The sequence below is a fragment of the Amblyomma maculatum genome, chromosome 3, assembly GCF_055883805.1.
Source record: "Amblyomma maculatum isolate TAMU_Amacu chromosome 3, ASM5588380v1, whole genome shotgun sequence".
Lineage (NCBI taxonomy): Eukaryota > Metazoa > Arthropoda > Arachnida > Ixodida > Ixodidae > Amblyomma > Amblyomma maculatum.
The window spans coordinates 6174355-6200161 of NC_139346.1; the positions used below are offsets into that span (position 1 = coordinate 6174355).

The following is a 25807-nucleotide window of genomic DNA, read 5'->3' on the forward strand; positions in this document are numbered from 1 at the left end:
TGGCCGAGAGAGGCCGTTAGAAACAAGTTAAAATATTATTAAAAATGTGACACGTTTTTTTCTTACGCAAGAAACAAAAACTGCATTCATTCCTGAGCGCGAATATTATGTTTGCTTTCTAGTTCTTTGAAATTCTGGCAGATCTCATTTTCTGTGTGCTAGTAATTTGCCTCACAGTTCGCAGGAGCCCTCATCATCGGGCGAGACTAAAACCCGCCATGAATAGGGTTTTTTCGGCTAAAATTTTGTCCCTAGATTTCCCCAAACGCATTGAACGCCATGTTTTTACAAAGTACCTAAATGTTGACTATTATGTGCCTAGTTGAGTCTGAATTTGTCCCCAGATTCGTGGCGGGCTGGCGGGCTTTTCTTTTTTTTTCGGCCGTCGTCGGCGCATTCGGGCAGTGTTTGTATAGTGTCCTAGAATTGAACACTATAGTGTTTGTAAAGTCTCTCAGTTTATTGGCGTGGTTTTGCTGCAGCGGAGGTAGTGCAACGCACCCTCATTAAACCATTGCAGGCAGTGCATTAAACCATTCAACTGCAAAAGTCGGACGTTCGATTCATGGGTACCGAGCAAATTTGCGATGTCTGCGTCAACGATCTGACATCGGCCGTCGCTTCTCACGTAAGCCATTGTCATTGCTGTTGTTTTTTGACATAGTGCGCTGAGTGCAGCGGTAGGTGGGTGTCGTGTCCATTTTTGTCCGCGAAATCAATGCGAGAGGTGTCATTCAGCAGTGAATTAAGGTAAACAGCAACCCGGTACTTAATTGTTTTTGAGCTTGCAGATATGACAGATCGAAATTAGCGTGCAATTTGTCAATTACTTATATCTCTGTGGCATGGATGCCACCTTCTAGCTTTGGAAAGCAATCTGGAGACGGTGCAAAACTCGCGTGTTTTATCAGAACATGTATCGATATATAAGCAGTATAGCAAAAATGACTTTGGAAGGAATGAAATTGTTTCCAACAAAGCTTTGCGCAAATACATTTTATTTTTCTGTCAGGAACTTGCGACAATGCTACACGACAACGTAGGCACTATACTGTGTCAGCTTGCTGCTTATCTGATTCTAATTTAAGATGATTAGCATTAGCAGCATTTGTTGTTTTAGTGGTTATTTTATTACATATACAAAAGGAAAGAAAAGATGTTTGCCAGCCCCGGTATCTGATATCTGAAGCACCTGAACAGGGGCGGTGGAATTAAAGGGATAGCGAGGAAGGGGTAGAGGAAATCAGAGAGGTGAATGATAGGGAGAAAGGACAGGGTAGGTAAAAATAAAAAGTATATATATACACTATGACACAATATACAGTAGTTCGCTTGAGGCCCAGAGTAACGAATGCAGCGAGCTGCCAAAATGCGGCCAGGAAGGTAGCTTGCTTAACTTCCTTCAGGTCACTTGCAGCTGCCTTGTTACTGTATACGTGTTAGTAGACTATAAACTTGGGCTGATATCTCATATGCAACGCTGCTTTGTAGAGCACTCACTTCATTTCAGTGTTTACATGTGTCTATGCCATTTTTTGTTTTTACTTTCAGCAGTCTTGGAGACGCAGCCGCTCGTTTATTCTGGACAACTTTCGCATCCTTGGCTCCCTACATGTACAGTACATGTACCAAGGTATATATATGTGCATTATATTCAGTATTTTCATTTTATTTTTCAGTGCATGAGTATCGTTTCTGCTATGGATAGCAATTTGTTAAGTGACTGAAAAACATTTATAGCAACAATTAAAACATATGAGTGTCAATCTGTGAGGCCACATTGTTGCCATTGTCGTTGGTATCTTCTGGACATGCCACACCCTATACCCAATGAATTACCTGCATAGTCATTCCACCAAACTGAAATTGAATCTGGGTTGCAATACACACTTATACGCTATAATACCCCAGCGCTCAACCCAACACTACGTCTCGTAACTGCCACACTTGTTGGCTGCTTACTGCACCGAGCTAGTCCAGCACTTACTGTTAGCACTACACACCCATATATTTTTTTTATTTATTTATTTATTTCAAATACCCTAAGGGCCTTTGCGGGCATTACATAGGGAGGGGGATTCATCAAATAAACACAAATAACTTACAATACAAGCAAAGAAAAAGCTGTAAGCAGAAATAGGTGCACAAAAAACCATGAACAATTTATGCAGTGACATCTAGATGCTAGAATCTAAGAAAGAAGACATCTAGAATGCGAGCAGTTAGGGATAAGAGTAGATGGAGAATACCTCAGTAATCTGCGATTTGCTGATGACATTGCCTTGCTAAGTAACTCAGGGGATGAATTGCAAAGAATGATGACCTAGACAGGAAAAGTAAAAAAGTAGGCTTGAAAATCAATATGCAGAAGACTAAGGTAATGTTTATTAGCCTAGGGAAGGAAAAACAGTTTACGTTAGGTAGCGAAGCACTGAAGTAGTAGGCGAATATATCTATTTAGGACAGGTAGTAACAGCAGATCCGGACCATGAAAGGGAAATAACAAGGAGAATAAGACTGGGATTGAGCACATTTGGCAAGTACTCCCAGATTATGACTAGTAGTTTATCGGTATCGCTCAAGAGGAAAGCATACAACAGTTGCATCTTACCTGTACTTACCTATGGGACTGAAACGTGGAAGCTAACAAAGAGGGTTCTACTAAAGTTGAGGACAATGCAGAGGGCTATGGAAAGAAAAATGGTAGGGGTAATGTTAAGAGATAGGAAGCGTGCAGAGTGGGTCAGAGAAATAACTCGTCACTGACATTCTAATGGAAATCAAGAAGAAGAAATGGGCATGGGTAAGACATGTAGCGCGAGGAAAGGATAAGTGATGGTCGCTTTGGGCAACAAACTGGATTCCAAGCGGAGGAAAGCGTAGCAGGGGGCGGACGAGATTGCAGGGGTCAAGTGGATGCAGCTCGCACAGGACCGCGTTAATTGGAGGAATATGGGAGAGGCCTTCGCCCTGCAGTGGGTATAGTCAGGCTGAGGATGATGATGATGATCTAGATGCCTAAATTAGCAATACCTCATGGTATAGACATCCGCTCACTTGTCCTTGTTGTCATCCGTGGCTTGGGCTTGCAACCTCCGACTGCTTGCTCCTCCACACCCTCGTAGGATAGTCGTGCATGGCGTGTGAGTGCCGTAGATATGAACCAGTATCCTTCAATGCTCTAACCTCACCCAGTATTATTGAGCACTAGACTGGCTTCAGCATTTTGCGCTGCCCTAGCTTAAGCATCTGTTGCGAAATTAAATATTAGCAGCCACATTCTCCTGATGTTATTCTTGCTTTAAATGGACATCAGTATACAGAACAACAGAATGATGATGGGAAATCGTATTTCCGCAGATACAACACGAATGGGGTTTTAGGCCTCAGGAAAGCTTTAGATAAATATTTAACTTGATCTCAAACAGTTCAGGCCTGCCATAGTCAAGCCCCCACTTCGCTAAAAAAAGAAAAGCAAACAAACAGCAACTGCACGCTAAAATGCAAATGCATATGGATACATTGACGTCATTTGAGAGGCTACACATTTCACATTCATGCGACGCAATTGTGCGCAGCCACTGTCACTTCCTTGATACTGTCCAGACCTGTACCTGCTCATTGTGCCTTACGTTCCCATTCCCTATTCCTGTGAACTGTTTCAAAGCTTTCACCTTGTCAGCGGCTTGTGTCACCTTCTTCCCACGCTTACAGCCACTTTTGCCCTTGCATGCAACATGCTTGATTCCATGACCTTGAAAAGGCAATTTGTAAATATGTTGTAAGGCACAATGCTTTGGTGTTATACTGCTACACTTGTCTGTTTATTTGTTTATCTGTTATGTCTGGGCAAGTTCTGTTATGTCTTTTTTTTTTTTTTTTTTTTTTTTTGTCCTACTGTTATATGTGCAGAGCACTGTTATATGGGCTTGGTTTTTCCATAACCACTTCTCTTGATGTCATGAGACTCGAGATGCTTGGGGCATTAAACCCCATAAACCAGTTACCAACCAACCGTCTCTTGGCACTAGCCTGATTTCTTTCATTCCACAGTTTTTCAGTGGCAAGAAAGCATGCTGTCATCAGTCTCTCCTTCCTCCATCCTTTTGATCGCTATGTGGTTATTTCTTTCCCTGTATCATATAAGGGGGACACTCTCCTATGTATAGATAAATCAGCAACCGTGCGGTACCCACTTATTGCAACATTCGTAACAAAACATATTCACTGCAGCTTAAATGTGGTGCTGTCATTATATCATAAGCAGAACAGGCTTCTCGGCACCCCTGCTCCTGACCTGAAGCTTCGGATTCTACACGGCCTACCCCGTGAAGCAACTTTGCTGTGCTGCCTGTGGGTTGGTGTAGCGTTCACAAATTCTAATTCGTTTGTGATAGGTATGGCTAATAGCCCTGCATGTGCAACCTGTGGGTCTGACGAGACTATAGGCCACATTCTTTGCGAGTGGACCACATACAATGTCTCTGCCCTGCACTAGAGTGTCTATATGGACACCCTCTGACAGAAATCAAGATTATATGCCATTGGCTGCGGCGATTATATGCCAAGATTATATGCCATTGGCTGCGGTGAAGACCTCCCAGGCACTGCTCTGCTTCATGAAAACCACGGGCCTGATCGGTAGACTGTGATTTTGCTGCGATGCGACGTGATATGGCTGTGATGTGACAGTACTGACTTCATATTTCTGTAACTTTCTTTTACCCATCACTTTTATATACACTTACCCCCTTCCCCCAGTGCAGAGTAGCAAACCGGTTTCTTCTTCGGTTAACCTCCCTGCCTTTCCTCCTCTTCCAACACCCCTGCCTATAGTTACACTCAGGTACACTCAGAACTTGCCTGTGCAATGAACCTAAACCTGAAGTTGCAAACCAAGATGAGGTGAAAAGCAACATAAAGTACTGCAGTTCATGGTCAAGACTTTTATAGAGACTCCAATTATAGCTTGATTCAACGGCAAGTATCCGAAGGCTGTTTGCTATGCAGCACGCACGGTGTGGATGTTCTTGATTGCATACAGCTTCCAAATTTATTAAACTGTCACCACATAGAAACGAAAGAATGCGTCATTCCAAGCATTTAGTCGAGTATCGAGCACACTGTGATACGTTCTCCTTCTTTCCCCTGGCGGTCCGTGAATGGAATGGTTTAGCCGATGAAGTGGTTAATTGCTCATCACTAGATGGGTTCAGTTCACGGCTGGCAATTGTTCCTTGAGTACCCTATATATGTGTAGCCTGACCTCTGTACAAATATAGTGAAACATGTGTCTTCAGTGTGATTATATTGTATCATATCCTTCTTTTCCATTTCTTGTTCCACACTGCCATATAGAATTATATAAAAATTAGACAAGTGTGGATTGTCAGTATTCCTGTCATTTGCTGTTTCTATATTATGCCCCAAACCTGCAACAGCCTCCAAAAGGAGACTAGCAGTATGTATGAAATAAAATAAACCAGTTTAGAAAGCTTGTGCCTTACCTTGCTTTTTGGACGGAACACAAGTTCTCGGGCCATACAGGATCTGCAACTGCTATGGAGGGTCGCACGGACAAGCTAGGCGCTGTGCGATCAGTTCATGTTTCATTGTCAGTATATTTTATGTATATACTAAGGGATACCCTTTTTTTTTTCTCACTGTGGCCAAGGCCAGACAGGAAAGGAAAGAGGACAGCCATGGTCCTCTTGCCTTGTGGAAGGCGAGGGGACGGGTGAAAGGGATAAATTGAAGAGAAAGTGTAAGGTCACTAGGGGTGAGTTGGCTCCTTTTCCAAGGCTAGGGAACAGTAGCCTATCTTACCTTTTCTGCCTAGCCTTGGCCACACTGCCATAAGTTGTCTCCGAGTGTAATTGAAGTCGAAAAGGACTATTAGTGGGATTTGTTTTTATGCTATGTATGGCGTAAATTTTTTTTCGTAGACAAATTGAATCTCCCTTTCATGCCTGGCGTCTGCCTATAAACTCGTCGATTTGCGCCTAATTTAAGCGAAAAACGCCACCCTTCTGCCCAAATTAAATTTTCAAAATTCGCGGCCATTATCATCATTATCGTTTTTGTAGCGTCTCGCGCCATCTGTTGTGTATGTACACCAAAAAAAAAAAAGAAAAAAAAAACATTCAAGATGGCTGCCTCCATGTTCTGCGCTGAGACGCATAAGTGACAGTCTTTTTTGAAGATTTCTTGTCCTGAATGTTTACCCATAACAAAGTTTCACGGTCCTCGCTAATAAATAACACGTCCCGCATCCAAGGTGCTGCTTTTTCTTGCAGGTAAGGACATAAGACGTCAAAGGGCCGCCGCACGTCCTCGCGACGGCGCGATTGTTATGTTGCGTTTTGTTGCGCCGGTTGTTTGTGCTTTATGAAAATTATATCTTTGTGCTTAGGTTCAGAAGTGTGCACCTAAGTGCCAAGGAATGGGTGACGCCGGGATTAAGGAGGTTGAATCAGGACAAAAAATGTAGGCTTTTCTCTGGCTGTCCAAACTCTATTCTGATCTGCTTACCGCTGTTTTTGCCCGAATTCCGTCGCTTTTAATATACTTTATTAACCTTTTCTCCTCGCCCAGCACATTGATGAGCACGGCGGCTACGTAGGGCCCATCGCACGGTATTCGAGGGAACTGCTCTTGATGGCATAGAATGCCACCACGGTAGGGAAGATTTCTCCTTTGGCTACTGCTCTTGTCTTCACCCTCGCTTTGTTGATAACATTCGAAACGGCACCGCATTTTCATTTACCTTATGGAATGAAAAACGCAAGCGGTTTAACTAGTACCGAGGCACTTTTTTTTTGCGGCTTCTGAATGTTTGCTTCTGAGTGTTCTTTGCTAGAAGCTCTCCGGCACCGATGCTTGCTGCTTGTGCTAATGGAACGGTAGAAGTAGTGTGGCGTTCACGGTTTACATTGCTTGAAAGCAGTTTTATCTAGTGAACACTTCGCAGACTTGCAGTTTGTGTCAGCAATACGGCTATTTAATGCAGCAAAATAGAGAAATATTAATGCCTTTGTCATGAGGCGAGCCCAAGCTTTTAACAATGGAATTATCTAGTGGTTGCATAGCGTTCGACCCAACAGTCAGGCAGATGACTCCACAGGCTGAGAATATTTAGTCGGCCATTTCCTTTCCTGTCCTGTGTACGTACCCTCTCACTATTTTGTAATGTTGGTAATTTCCTACACCTAGAATAAAGCAGCTTGTGCTTTGCCCTGTGAACCATTTAACATCTCGTATTCTAGACCTGCTCAGCACGAGTGCCAATGCTTTTTTGTGGATAGTGCACCAATCAGGCCGGTAGAAGACTTTACTGCCAAATAGTGTCATAAGCTTGAGCTTATTGAAGGCACTGTGCAGCTGAAAAAAGCCATTTAGCAATCGCCATTCCTTGCAACTTTCAGGCTCCAGGGTGTTTCCGAAATGCAAATTTATTGAAGAACCCTGGCTAGTTTCGTTCAAGCTTGGTTGCGGCGTAGAGTGCATCATTTTAAATGATGCACATTAGCCAGCTGGCAAGCTTGCACTGCAATAATTTGCACAATGCTAACGAATTAGGAACAGCCCAACAGCTTGAGTAAGCTTGAAGCATGCAATAAAAATGGATTCTTCACAGTTAAGCAAGGTGCGAAACTTGATTATCGGTTTTCAGATGAGCATCTTATGCACACCTATTCAGGAAACATGGATTTCATGTTTGGCGAAAGGAACTTTGGCTTTGTACACATCTTTGAATGAAGCTGAGCATTGGGGTTTTCAAAATGCATCATTTCATTTTTTGCATGTGCAGCTTTGTTGGCAAGCTTAACCTTAGCTTTGGAAACAGGTGCCGGCTTTGTCACTGCAGCCTCCTTGCACACAGCGCAGGTTGTGCACAAATGTTGCTTGTTTGCAAGGCAAAATCTTGTAGAAAATGTTTCTACACCTGAACTTAAGCCTACAGGTACACCAGCTGGGAAAACTTTTCATGCCGTGGATCTGTTTTCAGCCATGTTCACTTGTACCCTGCTGCGGTGGCTCAGTGATAAGAGAGCTTGATTGCTGATCCCAAGGATACAGGTTTACTCTCAGCTGCGGTGGCAGCTGATGGAGGCGAAATGCAAGGCGGCTTTGTACTTTGCGATGTCAGTGCACATAAAAGCCCCAGGTGGTCAGAATTTTCTGGAGCTGTCCACTACAGCATCCCTCATAGCCTATAGACATTAAACCCCATAAACCAAACAGAACACTTGTCAACTGTAAACTTCCATGAGGAGAAAACAATCTATGCAGCTCAAAAGCAGGCCCTGTGGCAGCAGACAGTTCACCAAAATGTACATGCGAAATTAATTGCAAAATAAAGTACAATCCCTTTGTGCACGTTACATAAGGCATTGCAATCCAAGGCAAGCACAGATGGTGGAGGTAGGTGCAGCGTATGTCTAGTTATCAACAGGCAGTATTTCTGTGCATATCAGCAAAGTATATGGGGTTTTATTTCCGGGCTGTAGGAGGGCCACAATTTTAGCCTCTTGGGAACCTTTATTGTGCACTACTAATACTGCTGCATATCATACGGGCATTTTCGCATATTGCCTCTATTGAAGCAGCATCACTTTTCTATGTAAAAGTGATTATTCTAGTGTCTCATTGCAGGTCTGCAATAATCATTGTAAAAATGTTGAGAATCTTTCAGACGACTGTGTACAAACTTGACTAGCTACACATAACTTTCCGCATCCACAAAACCATATGCTGGCTTAGTCCTTTATCTCAGAGCTTCATTTGTCATAGGCAATTGTGGCAGTATTGCCAGTGACAAGTGGCACTTGTCCAACCTGCTCTTACATTGCTTGCACTGCCAGTGAAAAAGGAATAGATTTGGTAAATACATTGATTGCATTTTCAACTCTACAGAGCCATAGTTATCCATGGAAAAAAAATGCGCATTTCAGTCTTTAGCACACATTTTTGGCATGACAAAAGTCATTTCATGATAGTGCCACACACAAAGAGTGCCGGTGGCGGTGATGCCTCAACAAAAAAAGAGCTCTTTCGTAAAGTAGTTCAGGCAGCAGCTTCGCTGACAATCTAGAATTTGTACCTGACAGTTACTCTGACCCCGTTTGCGATGTGCATAAAGTGGTAAAAAAAAGAAAAAAAAAGAAAAGATGGCGAAGTGACAGCATGCTTTACTAATGAAGGAAACTTTTTAGAATTAGAATGGTATGAAAAACATTACAACTAAACCTGGCGATGTTAGTATGTTTTTCGAGAGTTAATTTGGTGGTTACAGGGTTAACGTGCAGCTAACTTCATATAATTAGCATCAATTAAATGCTGTGTATCTTGGGGACCATCATTAACAATGTCATTAAACATACAAAATACGTAGGCACCTTTTATTCAGATAGCATTTGTATACAAAATCAAAAGCACCATGGCAATGTCAGAAGCAGCTTAGGCATATAAGCACAGCCTATTTTGAACATGATGTGGAACAGGTTCCTTAGCCCTCATATTTTTCAAAGTCGGCTAACAAACAGATGTGCATTTGCAAAACCCTGCATGGTATGCAGATGAGCCATTCCTGCCACTAACAAAATGAGCCACTTCACAGATTTCCATATGGTCCTTCCAGGCTTTGAACTCTGCAAAAAGAAAGATTTTCCAAGTTGTCAAAAGTGAGTCTCAAAAAAAGACAGCAAGAAACAGAACTCCAGGTATTGCCAACACCAGCGGATTGCACTAGTAAACTGCGCATGTTGACATCAATTTTTGGAAGCAGATTTCAGCCATCAGCCATAACTACTGCTGGATGAATGTCAACATATCCAAAATGAGCTAGATAACTTCTTATCAAGTGGTCCTTTGTGTGCCTTCATAGAGGCTCTGACAGGGCTCAAACATGGCAAATAGACTTGTCCTACGCACTCATTGGTTCTTTACGATGCCTGTCACTGGAAAGGCCTAAAGCTTTTCCTATTGGTTCATTGACTTGAACGAGAACATCTTTGGTGTAACTCCGCCTGGTTGGGTACTTGAAACAAAAGTTTAAGAAACACCATCACCAACCAAATTTTTTATTAGAACCCGACGTTTCGGGTCCAACTCAGTCCCTTCCTCAGAGGCGACTAAAGTTCGAGGCCCGCAGTAGCAGGCACACGTGGCGATGTCCAATTGTGTAGCAGAGCCAGGGTAGCGTCCCCGGATTCTTGTTCACTGCTGCAGCTGTCAGCCGGATGAACCGAAAAAAGACGTGACGTCTTTTGAAAGGATTGGTCTCCACATCAAGTATGTTCACCTCGTCAAAGGCGATTTTGTGGTCGGCGCATTCGCAGTGCTCGGCGAGGGGGGTTGCTTTTCGAGTTCAATTGCTGGGCGTCGTTTTTGTGCTGCAATATGCGCTGACAGATTTTTTGTTTCGCCGATATACGAGGCAGAGCACGAGATTTTATAAGTAACGCCTGGTTATTTTTCTCTGGGAATATGGTCTTTTGGTTGCGGCAGAAAACGGCAGACTGTTGAGGTAGGTTTGTGCGACACACAGACGTGTTTGCGCAGGATGCGTGCAAGCGCCTCACTGGTGCCCGCCACGTATGGGAGCACAATGCGAGGGCGCTTCGTCGTTTCCGTGCTGACCGACCCTCTTGTCCTGCTAGCTCGACGGCGGGAAGCACATTGGAATAAAGGCGCATGTATAGCCATTCTTCTTCAGATCGGCTATGCATAGGCCGCTGCCTACTACTGCAGGCCTCAAACTTTAGTCGCCCCTGAGGAAGGGACCGAGTTGGTCGCGAAACGTTGGGTTTTAATAAATAATTTGGTTGGTGATAGTGTTTCTTAAACTAGTGGTTCATCACACCGATTAACAAGCTAATGGCAGAAGGAGCACAGGTAACTTCTTCAAGAGCCTACATATGCTCTTTGCAACCATGTGTTCTTATTCCATCATTTACTATCATCCAAAAAGAACTCAGTACTTGACAGCATTATCTGCACACTGGATTCACTTTCAGAGTTTATTTCGTTGCAGCAAGGTGCCAATCACGACAAAGGCACCGGTCATCGAACAACAGAATGCCCAGTGCTGAGTTTAAAGGCAACAAGGAAACAGAGGTAAACCTGCCAAGTACAATGATCAAGAACAATGTAGAAGCAGTGTTGTGTTGTGGCAATTATTCGAGGTAAATCTCTGTGCATCATCATTGTACAACAAAAAAGAGTAAAAGCTGCGTCCAGGTGGCATAAAGCGTGAAAAACAAAAAACAAAGCTTTGCGGTATGACTTCCCCCTCAAAGAAGCATCGGCCCAATGCTCTACATTGAATAGAAAGGTAGGCAAAAATAAGCAAAATATAAACACAGTGCCCATCAGTTATAATAGGGCTTTAGGCACACAACATACAATTTCTGGACATGTATCACCCCTGGGGTGCTGTCAGCAGCATCTGGGGACAATTCCATAGCCCATTTCATCTAGATGAGTGAACTTGATTTGCGGAAACAGCAGCATAAAATTTATGGTTTTCATTAAATCCACGATGGTGATTCAGCATCCAAACCTAGAGTCGGTCTGCTGGCTTGTAATCTTCATTGTCATTGTAGGTTACATTAGGCATTGGTGCCTTGCTGGCTTTTTATGCGCAGCTGGGCGAGTCGTCGGGCTGCTTCTGCACGCTGAAGGTAGGCAGTGACACTGAGGCTGTCCTTTTCTGTTACATGTGGCATCAGCATGACATCGAGCGCTGTATTAAGGCGAAAGCCTTTAAAGGGAAGCTGCTAGATTTTGTAGTTGTAGATTTTGATGAGTTTCAAGCAATCAAATGATTACAGGTTCCAGGTTAAGCATGCAAGATATCTTCGTGCTAGCATTTCAAACAATGGCGCAAATAGCAATTTAAACCGCTTCAGCTATCAAGCTTCTCCTCACCACACAGCGACGCGTGGGGTGCACATGATGACATCTTTGACGGCACCGGTATGTTTCCCGCATAGAATGGCTTGGTTGGAAGAAGTAAAAACAAGGCTACCAAAATTGAAGGCCCAGAAACATTGTTTGATGGCATTAAAAAAGGCACCGCACGATGTGGGCGAAGGTAACGAAAAGAAAAAATATTACCGTCCATGATATCATCAAGCTTCTACGCAGTCCTTCAGTGCTGTGAGGAGAAGCTCGAATTGTAATTGTTGATTACTTCATCAGTTTTAAAGATAGCACACAAACACTTTGCAAGCATTAGCGACAGCTTATGGAGAGTCAAATTCTTTAATGTCGCAGAATTCTCAAAAAGTGATGCAGCTGCACTTTAATGGCTCATACTGTCTGCGTTCGTTCGGTCACAATATAGCTTTCAATCAAATGACATCACCTGAAACCGAAACTAATGTCATCGGAAAGATAAAAATCCTGCATCCACCGGGAATCGAACCTGCATCCCTCGCATAACCAGCCTAAGCTTTAACCAACTGTGCCACGCCCGGGATCGTGAACTGCACATAAATCTTGTCTACAGTGATTTGGTTTGGTTTGGTTTGCGGGGTTTAACATCCCAAACCGACTCAGGCTATGAAGGTGCCATAGTGGAGGACTCCGGAAATTTCGACCACCGGGGGTCTTTAACGTGCACTGACATCGCATAGAACACAGGCGCCTTGCTTTCGTCTCCATCGAAAAGCGGCCGCCGAAGCCCGGTTACGATCCCGCATTCTTGGGAACAGTAGTCGAGCGCCGTAACCACTGCGCCACCCCGGCGGGCCCTTGTCTATCGTGAGGATGAGTTAAAACACACATCATAATTCTCCTTGTCTGCATGATGCTGATGCGGCCACTCTCCTTTGTAGTGAGGGATCACAGAGTTCTTCATTAGGCCAATAAATAAAGGAGTAGAGAAAGAACAAAAACTATACCAACTGCTGTGCATTGGTCAAAAGTCCAGAAAAAAGAAGGAAAAGAAGGGGTCAGTCCTTCAACAATCTTCTTGTTTACGCCACCAGTCAAGGCGGTGCTTTGTCACCTCTACTGCCCTACCCAGGGTGTGCTCTTTGGGTGGTGACATCGACTGCAGACCAAGTGCTGTCGAAGGAGTCTCCATCAGTGCTGATGTCGCAGTTGAAGGGGGGGAGGGCCACAGTTTCGGGCACTCGATCACAACATGCTGTATGGTTTTATCGGCTGCGTCGCACTTGGAGCACTTGTGCGCAGAAAACCACTCCGTGCCTCGCAGAGTAACCCGCTGCCGTCCGCTGTCTCGTGTGTTGTCATAGATGTTCTCATTATCAATCGTGTGTTTTGTGCTGGAGTCCACCGACAGGGATGACATTGCCCGTGCTTCGCTGTGCCATCTCTTCATTCCTGCTTCTCAAACCTGGTTATGGATCTGCTCTCTCCACGCAAGCTGGAACATCAAAAGCAATGGCAACTATCATGTGTAAACGCAAGCACCAGTTTACGGTCTCTTGCGTTCTGCGCTGGTTTCCCATACACCGTTATAGCTCGTTTGCGTTAATATTAATAAACAGGCTTGGTAAAATGCTATCATTGACCGAACAATGAGCCAAACAGGCCGGCTTGTGGAATTCCGAATTTCTCTGCCAACCTTCGCGTTCAAAGCATCCATCTGGTGTTGGAGCACTTGAGTACGATGTACTTGTATGCCTCGCTGGACCATCTATGGCAAAGTGCTCAGCCGGCGCTGCAAGGCAAGCTTGGCGGTAGTAATGTTCTCTTCTGTGCTTGGGTGTCCGCTCGTGGATGAGAGCGGCTTCCAAGAAGGTACTCAGCAGACGGTGCCGTTCAAGATAGCACAACAGGCGTGTATTTGGTTGCCTTGGACATAATACAACACACACACAAAAGACTAACTGTTACGCAGTACGCCGCAACGTACTAGTAGTACCGCGCACGGTACACTCACGGCTCGCAAGCCGTTAAAAATCGGGCCAGGCGCGCACGACTGCCCGTAAAATACGGGGAGCCCTCGGGCGACCGCGGGAGCTTCAAACCACGCGACTGCTCACAGACGCGGCTCCGTTCTAACTCGAGTTGCCTCCCTGCCAGAGCGTAGCCCCCCGACGTGCAGCGCTCCCTCTCTCTGTTTTACGAGCAGTGTCACTCACGTACGCTTTACTTTCACGCGGCAGACAGCCGAGATCATCGCCTCTCCCCGCGGGGGCATTGCCCGCCGTTAGCAATGTTTAGTCTGGCGGTTTCTTCCGAGAAGTTCCGCTCTTTGCAGACACATGCGAAACCGGCGAGCGATGCATTCCTACCGTCCCGGTGCTCTGTCTCCGGAGAAACACTGCTGTTGTATATGGGCTTCAAGTGGGCGCATCGGGGCCCGCCCGGTGGAGGAGAATCTCCCATTGCCGAGGTGCCGACATCACTACAGAGGTTGTCTCACATGTGACGATAGTAGCGCTGACAATGACGCTGCAAGTAGTGATAATGACAATGACGGCATTAGCAATGATAACGGTGCATTTAGTTGATAATGATAATGAGAGCAAACGTGATGCACCGTGTGCACCAGCAACGCTCAGCCTTTCGCACTTCTGCAGTGTAGATTCCACAGTGCTCTCGGAATTTTCGGGCTCCCTGCCATACACAAGGTGGAATGGAGTTGACCTGCTTCTCCGCTTCTAGGCGGCAGCAACAGCGCGGCGGGCTACTGTGCTGACATTAAAGCGAGAAACTAGTTACATCGGCTTAACTTTCAGGCCGACTGACTGCTAATGCATGCGAGGAGGACAATGCCACGGACAACGAGAAGTGGGTTTTTTACACGACGGATATTATGATGTGCTTCTCGCTTTCTACAACGATAATTAGTCTGGAGAAGCCTTTGTCCCTTTGCTTCGGCGGTGCGAGTCAGGTAGTCAGTTGCTACTATTATCCACTTGTTGCTAGATTTCAATGTCGGGAAATGACCTAGTAAGTCCATGCCGATCTGTTGGAATGGCCTCGCAAGTGATTGGTTTGGTTGTATATCCTACAGTCTTGTTAGCAGTGTTCGGTGTCGTTAGCAGTCGCAGCAACTCCTGACATAGTGCGTGACATTAGCAGATAGACGAGACCAATATGGGCCCATGTTATTTAACCTGAATGCGACTCAGAGTAAAATAAAGTTTAGACGCCCAGCTGTGGGCTCATCATGAGGGGCCTGTAGGATTTCATCGAGAAGGCCCACAGGGACAAGTAAGTAGGCGGTCAGGGTGCGAACGCCATTATAAAGTGCAAGGGAGGCTAGTCCACGTTTGAACACTCTAAGCGGCAAAGATGACTTTCCTTCAAGGTAGTCGAAGTCTGAGTGCTGAAGTTGCATGAAGTAGGCCCCAAAATAGCATCATTATTGTCTTCTTTCAGCACTTTTGGACAGGGGCTCGTGAAAAGCAGTACCATGTGTGCGTGGCCAAAATAGGTGTTTAGAGCAGCTCTTGGAGCAAGCAAATATGCTTTTTGGAGCAGCTAAATGGAGCACAAAGCAGGACAGACGTTCTGAAACAGCTATGGAGCAGAAATGTTAATGTTTTATAGCAGAAATATCGACTTTTTGAAGAAACTTCAGAGCATGTGGTGAATTAAATCTCCAATAAGTCATAAAGCCCTTTCTACCCTTCTTGGCAGCAGAAATTGTGCTGCTTACAAACAGGCCCGCTGTGTTCTGAAGATGTTTTACTGCGGACTGACTGTCGTTCAGAACGAGACTTGTCGACCTTGACTGCTCACCAAAACAGAAGCCGGATGTAAACCGAACTTCGATTCATATCAACTGTGTTGCTGATTGGTTGCCGATTTAAGACCAGGAAGGAAACGTTGGACATGTGCCTTTTTATATATGGGAGCGCTTGTTGCTAACAAACTAACTCTCAAAACGTAAAAATAATGTGCTTCAGATTGTATGCTTAAATAATACAGCATGAGCACATCTATTTTGGCTTTCTCGACAATCTCTAGACGAAGCCCAAAACAAGTCCAAGGATCGCTAAGGTTGCACACTATAGTGAAGGCTTGCCAAAGTAAAAATAATATGCGAATGAAATATTTTTGCTGAAGAAAGAAAAAGGCTCTCAGTGACCACAATCCACGGCATGCATGCAAGAGTGCCGCAGTCACTATGAATAGCAGAAAACATGGGGATGATATCGTGTGACGTCAGCGCCCAAGGTTGCCAAACCATAAAGCTGCTTTCGCTATTAATAATAAAAATTCATTTTAAACTATCTACTGCACTGAAATCTCAAATTGCGAGGATTTATAATTAACGTGAACGGAGTGAAATGCAATAATCAGTTTATGCTCAAATTTTAGCTGTCATGCCCTTTAAGTGAATATAGTTCAAGCATATGGTACCAACATAAGAAACACTACAGAATTATATGAAAATGTCACTGAAATACACTGAACTACGAGCACGTGAATGAATTAAGCTGCCAAATTTGAAAATACACAAGATGCGGGCAGAGTCATTGAAGGGACACTAAAGAGAGAAAGGAAGTGGGTTTGCATCGATAGAATGCCAGTTCCTGATTACAAAAAGACCACTCTTACTGAAAACAGAGCTGTTATAAGGTAGTAAAGAAGAATAACAGAAATACAGGTATCGCCACCACAGCCAAACGGCCGAGGCTCGCAACAACAAATCACGTGACGCGCTAGGGATCCCGGAGGCTGACAAATGCGAATTACGTTGCATGTTTGAATGCGGTAGTACGTTTTTTCTCAAACATGATAACACGCTTTTATCATACGTAAGCGACGGCGAAAAGACAACGTAAACGTTGCAAGGCAAATACAAAAATATACTTGGAGGCGCCACAGGCGCCCACTTCAGTTTTGGTTATGTTTCGGCTCAGGCATTTCGTGCGCACTCGGATAGTTTGTTTGAACCTGCAGCGCCTCAATTACGAGCTTGGAGCAGCAGATGCGCCTTGATGGTTCCCATTTGAGCATTCGGAGGCACGAGCGAGCGAAATCCGCTACCGCCGACACACTCCTTCGTTCACACTTCTGCGCCAACAAATCGCCGCCGTTGCCGCTTCGACTGCGACCTGACCGCTTGACTGCAGCTACGTACGCCACGAAAAGCATACATATGCTAAGTAGCGAAGGAAAAACGCATTATCATTCAATTGTTCACTAAATCATGGCACATCTGACCAACATATACTGCGTCAACAAGACCTTCAACGTGCTATTTGCAGGCGTCATAAACAAAAGGGGCATACTTGCTGCTCATACCAAGGAGAGCGTCGATATATTGCGCTCGTCGCCCGGCGAAAAAAAGGGCCTCGGGTAAAATGTAAAAACTAAAAATAACGAAGCACCAGAAATACATTACAAAAGGTTAAAAAAAAAAAAAAACCGGCAGAAGCGGTAAGACTCGAACTCGGCACTGCTTGCTCCGTAACATTCAGCGCTAACCGTTCGCTACGCCGCGCCACAAAAACCTTCGAAATATTTCTAGTTTTTATGTCATGGCCCCATTTACAATAAAGTGTTTCTGCTGCCGGTCTAAAAATTACAACTTCTTGATCATCGGCGCATGCTGCCTGCTCTCACGTCTTGCAACTAATGTTCTGGATGCCTATGCGCACTATATTGTGCACTGGATCCATTTTAACATGTGGAATTTCACAGCGCTGGCAAATGTAGTGGCGCCGGCACTTCGGTCATGTTCTGCTACCGTGGACGTAATTTTCGCTGAACACGGAGCTGTAGCACAAACCTTGAAGGAAGAAAGTGCGACGAAGCTTCAAAACTGACAAGCGCAGCAGCGAGGACACTATTTTGCTGGTAACTAAATCTTATTTGTATGTAAACATGTCAGGAAGCGTTGCGATGACCGAGGGCTCGGTTTGTTTATACACAGTGCAAGAAGGAGCGCAAAAGCTTGAGAAACATGTAAAGTATTGTGCATTACAAGCGCTCTATGTTTTTTTTTTCTTCCTTTATGAGCCCATCGCTTGGTAAATTACTCTCTTCATCGTTTTATTTATTTTGGCTGAGGCCGTCATTGCGAGTACGCTGTTGCCAAGTTGGCCCTTAAGGGATGCGACGCCGCGGGCCGCGCCGGCTCGCTAGCTATCACGGAGTCTCCGCTTACGTCATAGCGTGCGTCACTCAACTCCAACTACGTAGTTGGAGGCCACAGTTTGAATTCCACCGGCGGGAACAAGAAAAAACGTCAACTTCTTATTGCAATATCTCGGCAATTATTTGATTTTTTGCTGCCGGATATGCGGCGAGTGTCACCAAATGTAGTTTATTAGATTTTCATACCATCTTTGGCTGTCTTTAGAACATAATTTTTTCCATCTCCTCACCTTCAGGTGCATTATCTGCTCTGGTTTAGAGCTCTGCTCTTAGTTTAGTGACGTCACATAAAAACAGAACCTCATCTGGACGTAGAACTTCTCTATGCGAAGAGTAATTTTTTTGTCATGGGCAGAATGTCCAGGCTCGGGAACCTCTGGGCTTTTCAAAAACATAGCAAAATTATGAATGCTGCTTGTCTTAATCTCAATTATTGAAATGAAATAATTTTAAAAAATCGAATTTTCCAGCGTGTTTACGAGCTTTGCAAGCTCTGCAGACGTATAAAGAAGACCTCGGTGGTCAAAATTTGAGATGAATTCGTTTTCTTTTTTTTTCACACACATAATTTGCTCAAAATTAGATACAGAATAAGTACTGCATTTTGATTTGTGCCAGAACTTTCGAGCCACATATCTTGCAATATACCGGGTGCGCGAGGCATTTGAGGATGCAATGTTGGCTTCAGGCAGAGAATATCTCCAGCAGATATATATATATTTTCACCAAACTGTTTATTTTCACATTACTCAATGAATGTGCCACTTGCAGCAATAACCAATTCAATTCAGCTTCGGAAATGGCTGCATGCACGGATCAGGTAACCACCTGATCCTTAGAGGTACTGCCCATTGAGTTCGCAGTGGCGACCTTCAGAGATTTTTGTATTATGTGGCCTTTTGTCCGCTTCTCTCTCAATGATGCCGAGTGGATTCAAATCTGGACAACTAGGAGGCCACAAGTTGGAAGTGATGTGGTTATTGGAAGCTGTTGACCAGCCACTCGTGGGTGACGCAGGCGGTGTGGGCGAGAGCCGAATGTTGCTGAAAGACACAAGGTTTTCCTTTCGAAACAGTATCAGTCCAGGCCTTCACAACGGTGGCAAGCACAGTGCGGCAGCATGACATCACCCTTGTTGCTGACGGCTGCTGACACCATCACAGACAGAATTTTTGTGTGCAATGCTGTCAGCACCTCATTAGCGCTTCCGTAAAGCCATCTTTCATTATGGCAATTAGCTTTTTGGTCTTGATCGAAGTTCTTTTTATCTGAAAGAAAAAAAAGCATTCCAGGCTCTTCAGCTTGCCTAGCAAGCGCTTGGACCAGAGCAGACTATTCTTCCGAGCTTTACCAGAAAAGAATTGCGCCCTCCTCATGAAACAGAAATGGTACCTCACGTCCTCGTGCACAGCAAGCCTGACAGCTGACTCTGCGACATCGAGCTCCTTTGCAATGGCCCGCATTGACTTCTCTGTGTTGTCACTCACGATGACTTGCAGCCTCTGAAGAAAATCAGGTGTTCTGACGACGTCTGACCGCTGAGTGTGCTTTTTCCTTTTCGCCACAGATGCCACGTCACCGTCACAGCACATCAGTTCTGTTCGCACCTTGTTAACGAAAGACTTTGCTACATTCAGAAAGTTGGCAATTTCCAAGTCGCTGTGGCGCGCGGCCAGTGCGATGAGGACTGCATGGTGTTTCATTTCCTGCGTCAACTTGTACGCTTCCATTATTCAACAAACTGCGCAGTATAAATGATAAGGGGTCAACCAACAAGAAGCCGCATGCCTAGATACATATGCTGAGCCTGCTGGTGTCTATGGCGATAAGGAGTAGTAACCTCAAATACCTCATGCACCCAGTGAGCTACGAGACTGCTATAACTGTGCCTAGTGACGGGCAATCAAAGTAGCTTCAACGTCCTCGAGCCTTCCCTCGTGAAGCAAGTGGTCAAATTCATCATTCGCAAAGAACACGCAGTGAGCAAAAAAAAAGAGAGAAATTACAGGTTCTCAATTTGTGTTTGAAGTTTTCAGGTGCAAGAAAAAGTAAGCTTGCAGCGATGGTATACTGGCTCCTAATCACAAAAACACCACTTTCGCTGAAAACAAGACTCTTATAAGGTAGAAAAAAGAGAACAGAAATGCAGGCATTGCAGAAATACAGAAATCGCAAATGCATGCACAATGACATGCAAGGGCTGCCTAACATGTATTATTGTTGCATGTTTGAATTGTTAACTTTTGTTTCAAAAATGGCAAAAAGACAGGCTAAATATTGGAAGCAGAAAAAAAAATTTGCGCTTGGCAGTGCCACAGGCAGTCAGTTTCGTTTTGGTATGTTTTGGTTCTTTGAAGTCACAGCTATGCATTTGGCATGCCCACATGGTTTCATTTTTATTATACATGCTTTGGTTTACAAGTGCGGAGCAGCAGTTTTCCTCTGATGAAGTTCATGCCTCAGTAAGCGCTTCTCTATTGAAAAATCTGGTATGAAATGCACACAGGATTAAGTTATAACTTACTGGGCAGAATAAACCTGCACAGACCCGAGTGGAGCTGGGAAAGAAAAGAAAGGCTGGAAAAAGTAAGATTTAAAATGGCATGGGTGCTTAAGAAAAAAAGAAATAAAAAAGGCAAAAAAAAACAGCCTCGAACGGGATTTAATCCTAAGTCCTTTGGAGTTTTAACTGAATGTCTTAGCCATTGCGCCACACGAACAGCTGAGACCTCTCGCATTACATTACTTGTGTAGTGCAATTGCATCCCAAGTGTGCTGAATGCTTTTGCTGGCTGTTGATAGTGTCACCGATGTCTCATATCTATGATAAGCATAGGAGTCTGCCAAACTATCTCGTAATATTTCTATTTCTCTATTTTCTGCTGTCCCAGCGTCTTACTGGCACATCAGTTTGCCATCTGCAGGGCAGCGACGCACCACATAAGGTATTTTTCCCAAGTCTAAATCCCTTGGAAGGAAAAAAGACCTCTTCAACTTCAAATCGAAATATCTGGGCAATAAATGTTTCTTGCTGCCGGACAAGCGACAAAAAAGTCATGAAACACTGCACTATTGGATTCTGGCAACAAAAAAATATTCTGATGGGTCCCATACTGCAGAAAATCTGGCATCCATGAAAAATTATGGGCATGTATCTGGCAAGTGGCAGGAAGGTGACGCAGCACTGCAATGACTGTCCGTCAGGTTGTGTGACATCACAAGGCCACATAACATGACCAAGTCAGCAGGTGCTGCTACACAGGGTGCTTTTCATGGTATCAAGTTAAAAAGGAAAACAAAGAGAACATCGCTTGGAGCAATTACGCGCCACTATTTGTCTCTTGCAGGTGTATCCGTGACAAAGGTTTGTGCATGCAGGGCTACCTGGAATCACTTGAGGCAAATCCTTGAAAGCCTTTGTTATGAAATATTAAAAATTGTGGAGGTTCAGCTCTCTTTGAACCAAGTCAAGAGCATTAGCCATCGGCCGGTGCCGCATTTGTAGCTGCCGCTTCAGTCTTGGCTTGATTCCGCATTTGGTAAGCTCAGCAATAGGCTAGTCTGGCTTCTCGTTCGATGTCTTGGCAACCTGTCTGGCATGGTTGCAGTCTCTGTCACAAGCACAAGTGGATTCCTCTACACCACACTGCCTCCTTTTGTCATACCGCCTGGTGAATTTGCCCAACACTATGCTCGCGGTCTCGACTGCACTTACCCAGAAATGTTTTAAAGCAACGAACAGAATATGGGTGCACAAAACACAGACAACAGAACATGTTGGTGCCGCTGCAAATGAATGAACAACGAAATAGCTATTAGAAATGACAGCAGTGCCTACTCTGCTGGCAGAAATCTTGAGCAAAAATTTCTCATCAATTCACCCTAATTGGCTATACAAGGCCATGCGACATTTTCCCATGAAAATAGCAGTGACTGAAATTTTTCATACTTTCACAATCATCTTTTAGCAAATAATGACCTCCTTTTGTTTCGCACTACATGCACCATAGTGTCAGCAAATAAATTGCAATGCTGTTTGTACAGCAAGCAACTGCAGGCAAGGGACACGTCTGGGTGATATTTTTGAGGTAGTCGTGTAAGCCAGATATCACCCAAGTTTCCAGGGCAAAAAAATTATGGCATGTAATTTCTTCCTAACAAAGATTACCAAAGTACTGCCTGCTGAGAATTTATTCTCGGCAAATAATTTCAACAGTATATGGAGCAGAGCATGAATTCAGGCAGCCCGAAAACCTGGGCCGGGCTGGAAAATTGCCGTTTTTATGGGTCTGGACCTGGCTCGGTCTTGACATGCAGGCCTGGGCTTGCAGCTTGCAGTGGCGGAACCAGGCCAGGCTGGGTAAAGCTGTGTATGGCTTCTTTTGGAGATGATGGAATTCCAGCACTAAAATCATTCCAGTGGTTTATGAATAAACCACTACTAGTACATACGTTGACAGAGAATGAGAGAAAGCTAATTTGTAAACAGAGTTTAATCAGTGCCCATCTGTGTTTTGTCCAAGTAATTTAGTACGAACATGCCGAGCTGCATTCAATGACGCAAGTGAAAAAAGTTAAAAAGAAAAGGCTCAAAACTCGATAGCGAACTGTACTACAATGGAGGTGTTATGAAGTGCGGTGACCTGTCATGCATGACACAGCCCGTTTGCATAAGCACGTCAGGCCGCGGAAAGTCAGCGGCACTTCCGTCCCGTCTAATTCTCCCAAGCGGTGGCGAAAGGAGGAAAGAAAAAGCTGGGAGGAGGACTTCTCCCTCGCGCCTAAATTTTCCCCTCGCACTGCAGCCGCCGACTGCGCTGCGTGGCTTGCTTCGTCCTCGCGTGAACCGCTGCAGCCGTTACGACTCCGCTCGTTTTGAATGCGAGCGAGTTGCGATTTTTCGTCGCGGTTCTTTTACTCTGTGCATCTCATTCCTGCTGGCTCTTCGCCCCTTCGTGAGACGAGAGACTTGTCTGCGTGCACCTCCAGTTCCGTGGACCCATCTCGTCTGCTGATTGTGCTGGCCATTACAGTCGGCGATATCCGCTGTGTTTCGTGTTGAACTTGTTACCTTCATGTACTGTGGAGAGACGTGCGTTTCGAAGAAGACTGTTCTTCCAGGAAGGGTAGTGTAAATTTTTAATCATGCATTTTGGTTATGTATAGCACAGTGACATGTGATTACTTGCATCAAATACCAAACTAGGTAACTAGAACGCAGGTATTTGCTCATGTTTCTACATTGCTTTGATGGTATGGAATGTGTAGAATGAATATGTGCATCATTTATTTAATTTCATATCAACTGTACACATGCTGACAGAAGCAGTGCCGGCAAACTGGGTTCTTTTGTAGTGATAAAGCAAGCGTGCAAGATTACAATGTTAGCGTAGAACACAGAACACTACTGTAAACTGTTAGCTATGTAAAGTGCGTGTGTCTGAGGGATACCTTGTCGCATCTTTTAATTTTCTGTTTCACTTGCAGTTAATAAAAAAGAGAAACGATACCTGCTGTTCTCTGTGCTATTTCTTGCTGCGGTCGGGTACGCTTGCTCGCGAGCGCCTGCGCCCTCGAGAGCGCTATGCTTGTGGTTTTTCTTTCCATCACACTGCTCCTGCCGCGAGCCGGTCGCGCCGTGGCAGAACGATGATGCGGTAGAAAATCCACGGGCAGAGCGTTTTCCCGGGCGCACGTGACCCGCGCTGCTTGAAGCAACCTACCCACACCCCCTTCAGCGCACCATTTTTTTGGACCAGTCCGCTATACGGCCTCCCCGTCAAGTCCATTTTTTACGCGCCCCCTCCCGCTATAATCCTATAATGGGGAGTTTGGCGCTAGCGTCTGTAATTCGTGGCCGCTGGGAGGTATAGGGAGTTTCACACCCCTGAGCACGTGCCTACTGAAGTACTCAACACCATCAGCTTAGGATTTCTCAGCAATCAGTGAGCAAGAGGGTAGCTTCTAACCTTTGCGTTACCGCTAACGGCTGGACATTTGAAGCCTCATAACAGCCCCTGGACAAGGACCTTCAATTGACTGCTTGGCAGGCAGCCATCTGTTCATAAAAATTCTGACTGTCTGCTTTGCCCCCTCCCCCCCCCCCAAAAGAATGTCTCTACGCTACAGTAAATGCTGTAGGATAAGAGCTTATTGCGTTAGGAATCTTTACGTATCCAATAACATATACATGCACAATGAACAGACACTACCGCTTTTCGTCTCCACAGAGATGTGGTAATGTGGCAGTGATTTCTTCAATGAATATGTAAATTTCGTTTTTTTTCTGCCCTTGCCCACACATGTTCCTGGGGCAAAGTTGCCAGGGGCAGTCTTTTTGTAGGTGATTAAGCAAAGAACTTGCACCAAGAGCCAATTGCTTATAAGGAGTCATAGTTAAAATGCCCGTAATCCATACCTTTTAAATGTACATTGTGCTAGATAGCTTTACATCAAATGTCTTATCAAAATATTCTTCACCAAGCCTTTGCTTCTGTCGGTGCTTTAACTGTGCCCTTCTCTACCAAGAATATTTTGCAAGGTTTGTCTCTCATCTTGATTTATTGTTATGTGCTAGTTAAGCAATTTTTAAGGCGTCTGCTCAGACTTACTTTGCAGTTTTGGCACGGGCCGTCGTGGAAGCGCAGGCCGGGTCCGGGACATGTAATCATTGCCGATGGGCTTGGAACCATGGGCCCGGGATGGTCTTCAAACGTGGGCCAGGGAAGGGGCTGGAAAATCCAACCCGTGCAGGGCTCTAGTAAGGAGTGTAAGAAACTAAAGGTACAGGAAAAAAAAAAAAAATCACACACACATAAGGGGAGTTCAGTAGCGAGTTCATTACTTTGCAGCACCGCTACGTGGTCTCCGTGCTACAATGGAGTTGTCTAAACGGTATTTACGTTATCATTTCTGTTGTCTCAACAGAGCTTATCCTTTTGTCGTACCCGACGCAAACTAGGTAAAATTTCATCAAGGGTACGCAGAATATCATCCATATAGCTGCCGCTTTTGGCTGTAAAAGGTTCAGTGCTAGTTTCGAGCTTTTGGTGCTCAATAGTATGTATCACTAGTTTCAAGCTAGTGATGCTCGAGCGATATCATTTCACCCGGATGTGATCAAAACGAACAGCGTATGGAGAAGCTGGGCCAAGAACGAAAAAAGCATAAAATTAGCTTCGTCGCCCTAAGCAGCTAATCACTGACGAGTGCCGTGAGTATCTGGTTGATAGAAGACAAAGCATCAAGCGCCAGTTAGCAGCATCATAAGACAGTGCAGTGCTCGCCTTCAACCGTGCTAAATTGGCGCGTGCTAAGTGCATACCTTGGCACAAATCCCTGCAGTATGTGACAAATAAGAGCGGTAAGCGGACAGCATATAATCACGAACATTGTACGCAAATGGGGCAGCTAAAATTTGAACATGGCGGCACCTTCATTGGCATGCTTTGTCTACAACTAAACAAATCTTTTCACAGACCGGGCACTAACCTTTCTGTACCGAAGCCGCAGCAGATGAGCCAGGGTTGTTCATGGCGCGCACACCAGTCAGTTCGATCGCACCCGTCCGTGCCTCGTTTACTACAACAAAAGCCACGGCACCAAACCGCCGCCGCGGCACAGGCGGCAACCTCAGGCAGGGCGGTTGGCGGGCGATGAGCGGTGGCCCGCCGGCACGCCGTGCCCCCAACTAGGGACAATCCGACCTAGGGAT

The 25807-nt window shown here is 44.9% G+C and overlaps 2 long non-coding RNA genes across 7 annotated transcripts; one reads left to right on the forward strand and one right to left on the reverse strand.

Moving 5' to 3' along the window:
* LOC146194155 (uncharacterized) lies at nt 1–13480 on the forward strand. 6 transcript variants are annotated; one of them, XR_014705745.1, is made up of 4 exons: nt 1–628; nt 1552–1633; nt 6595–6678; nt 11036–13480. It is a non-coding gene; the product is annotated as an uncharacterized LOC146194155 (long non-coding RNA). The 6 variants fall into 6 exon arrangements; XR_014705744.1 differs by having other exon boundaries at nt 1555–1633; XR_014705746.1 differs by lacking the exon at nt 1–628 and adding an exon at nt 664–750 and having other exon boundaries at nt 1555–1633.
* Nucleotides 9388–25751, reverse strand: LOC146194156 (uncharacterized). The gene is made up of 3 exons (XR_014705748.1): nt 25585–25751; nt 24705–24870; nt 9388–9650 (listed from the first exon to the last, which is right to left on the reverse strand). It is a non-coding gene; the product is annotated as an uncharacterized LOC146194156 (long non-coding RNA).
* Between the last annotated feature and the right edge of the window lie 56 nt (nt 25752–25807).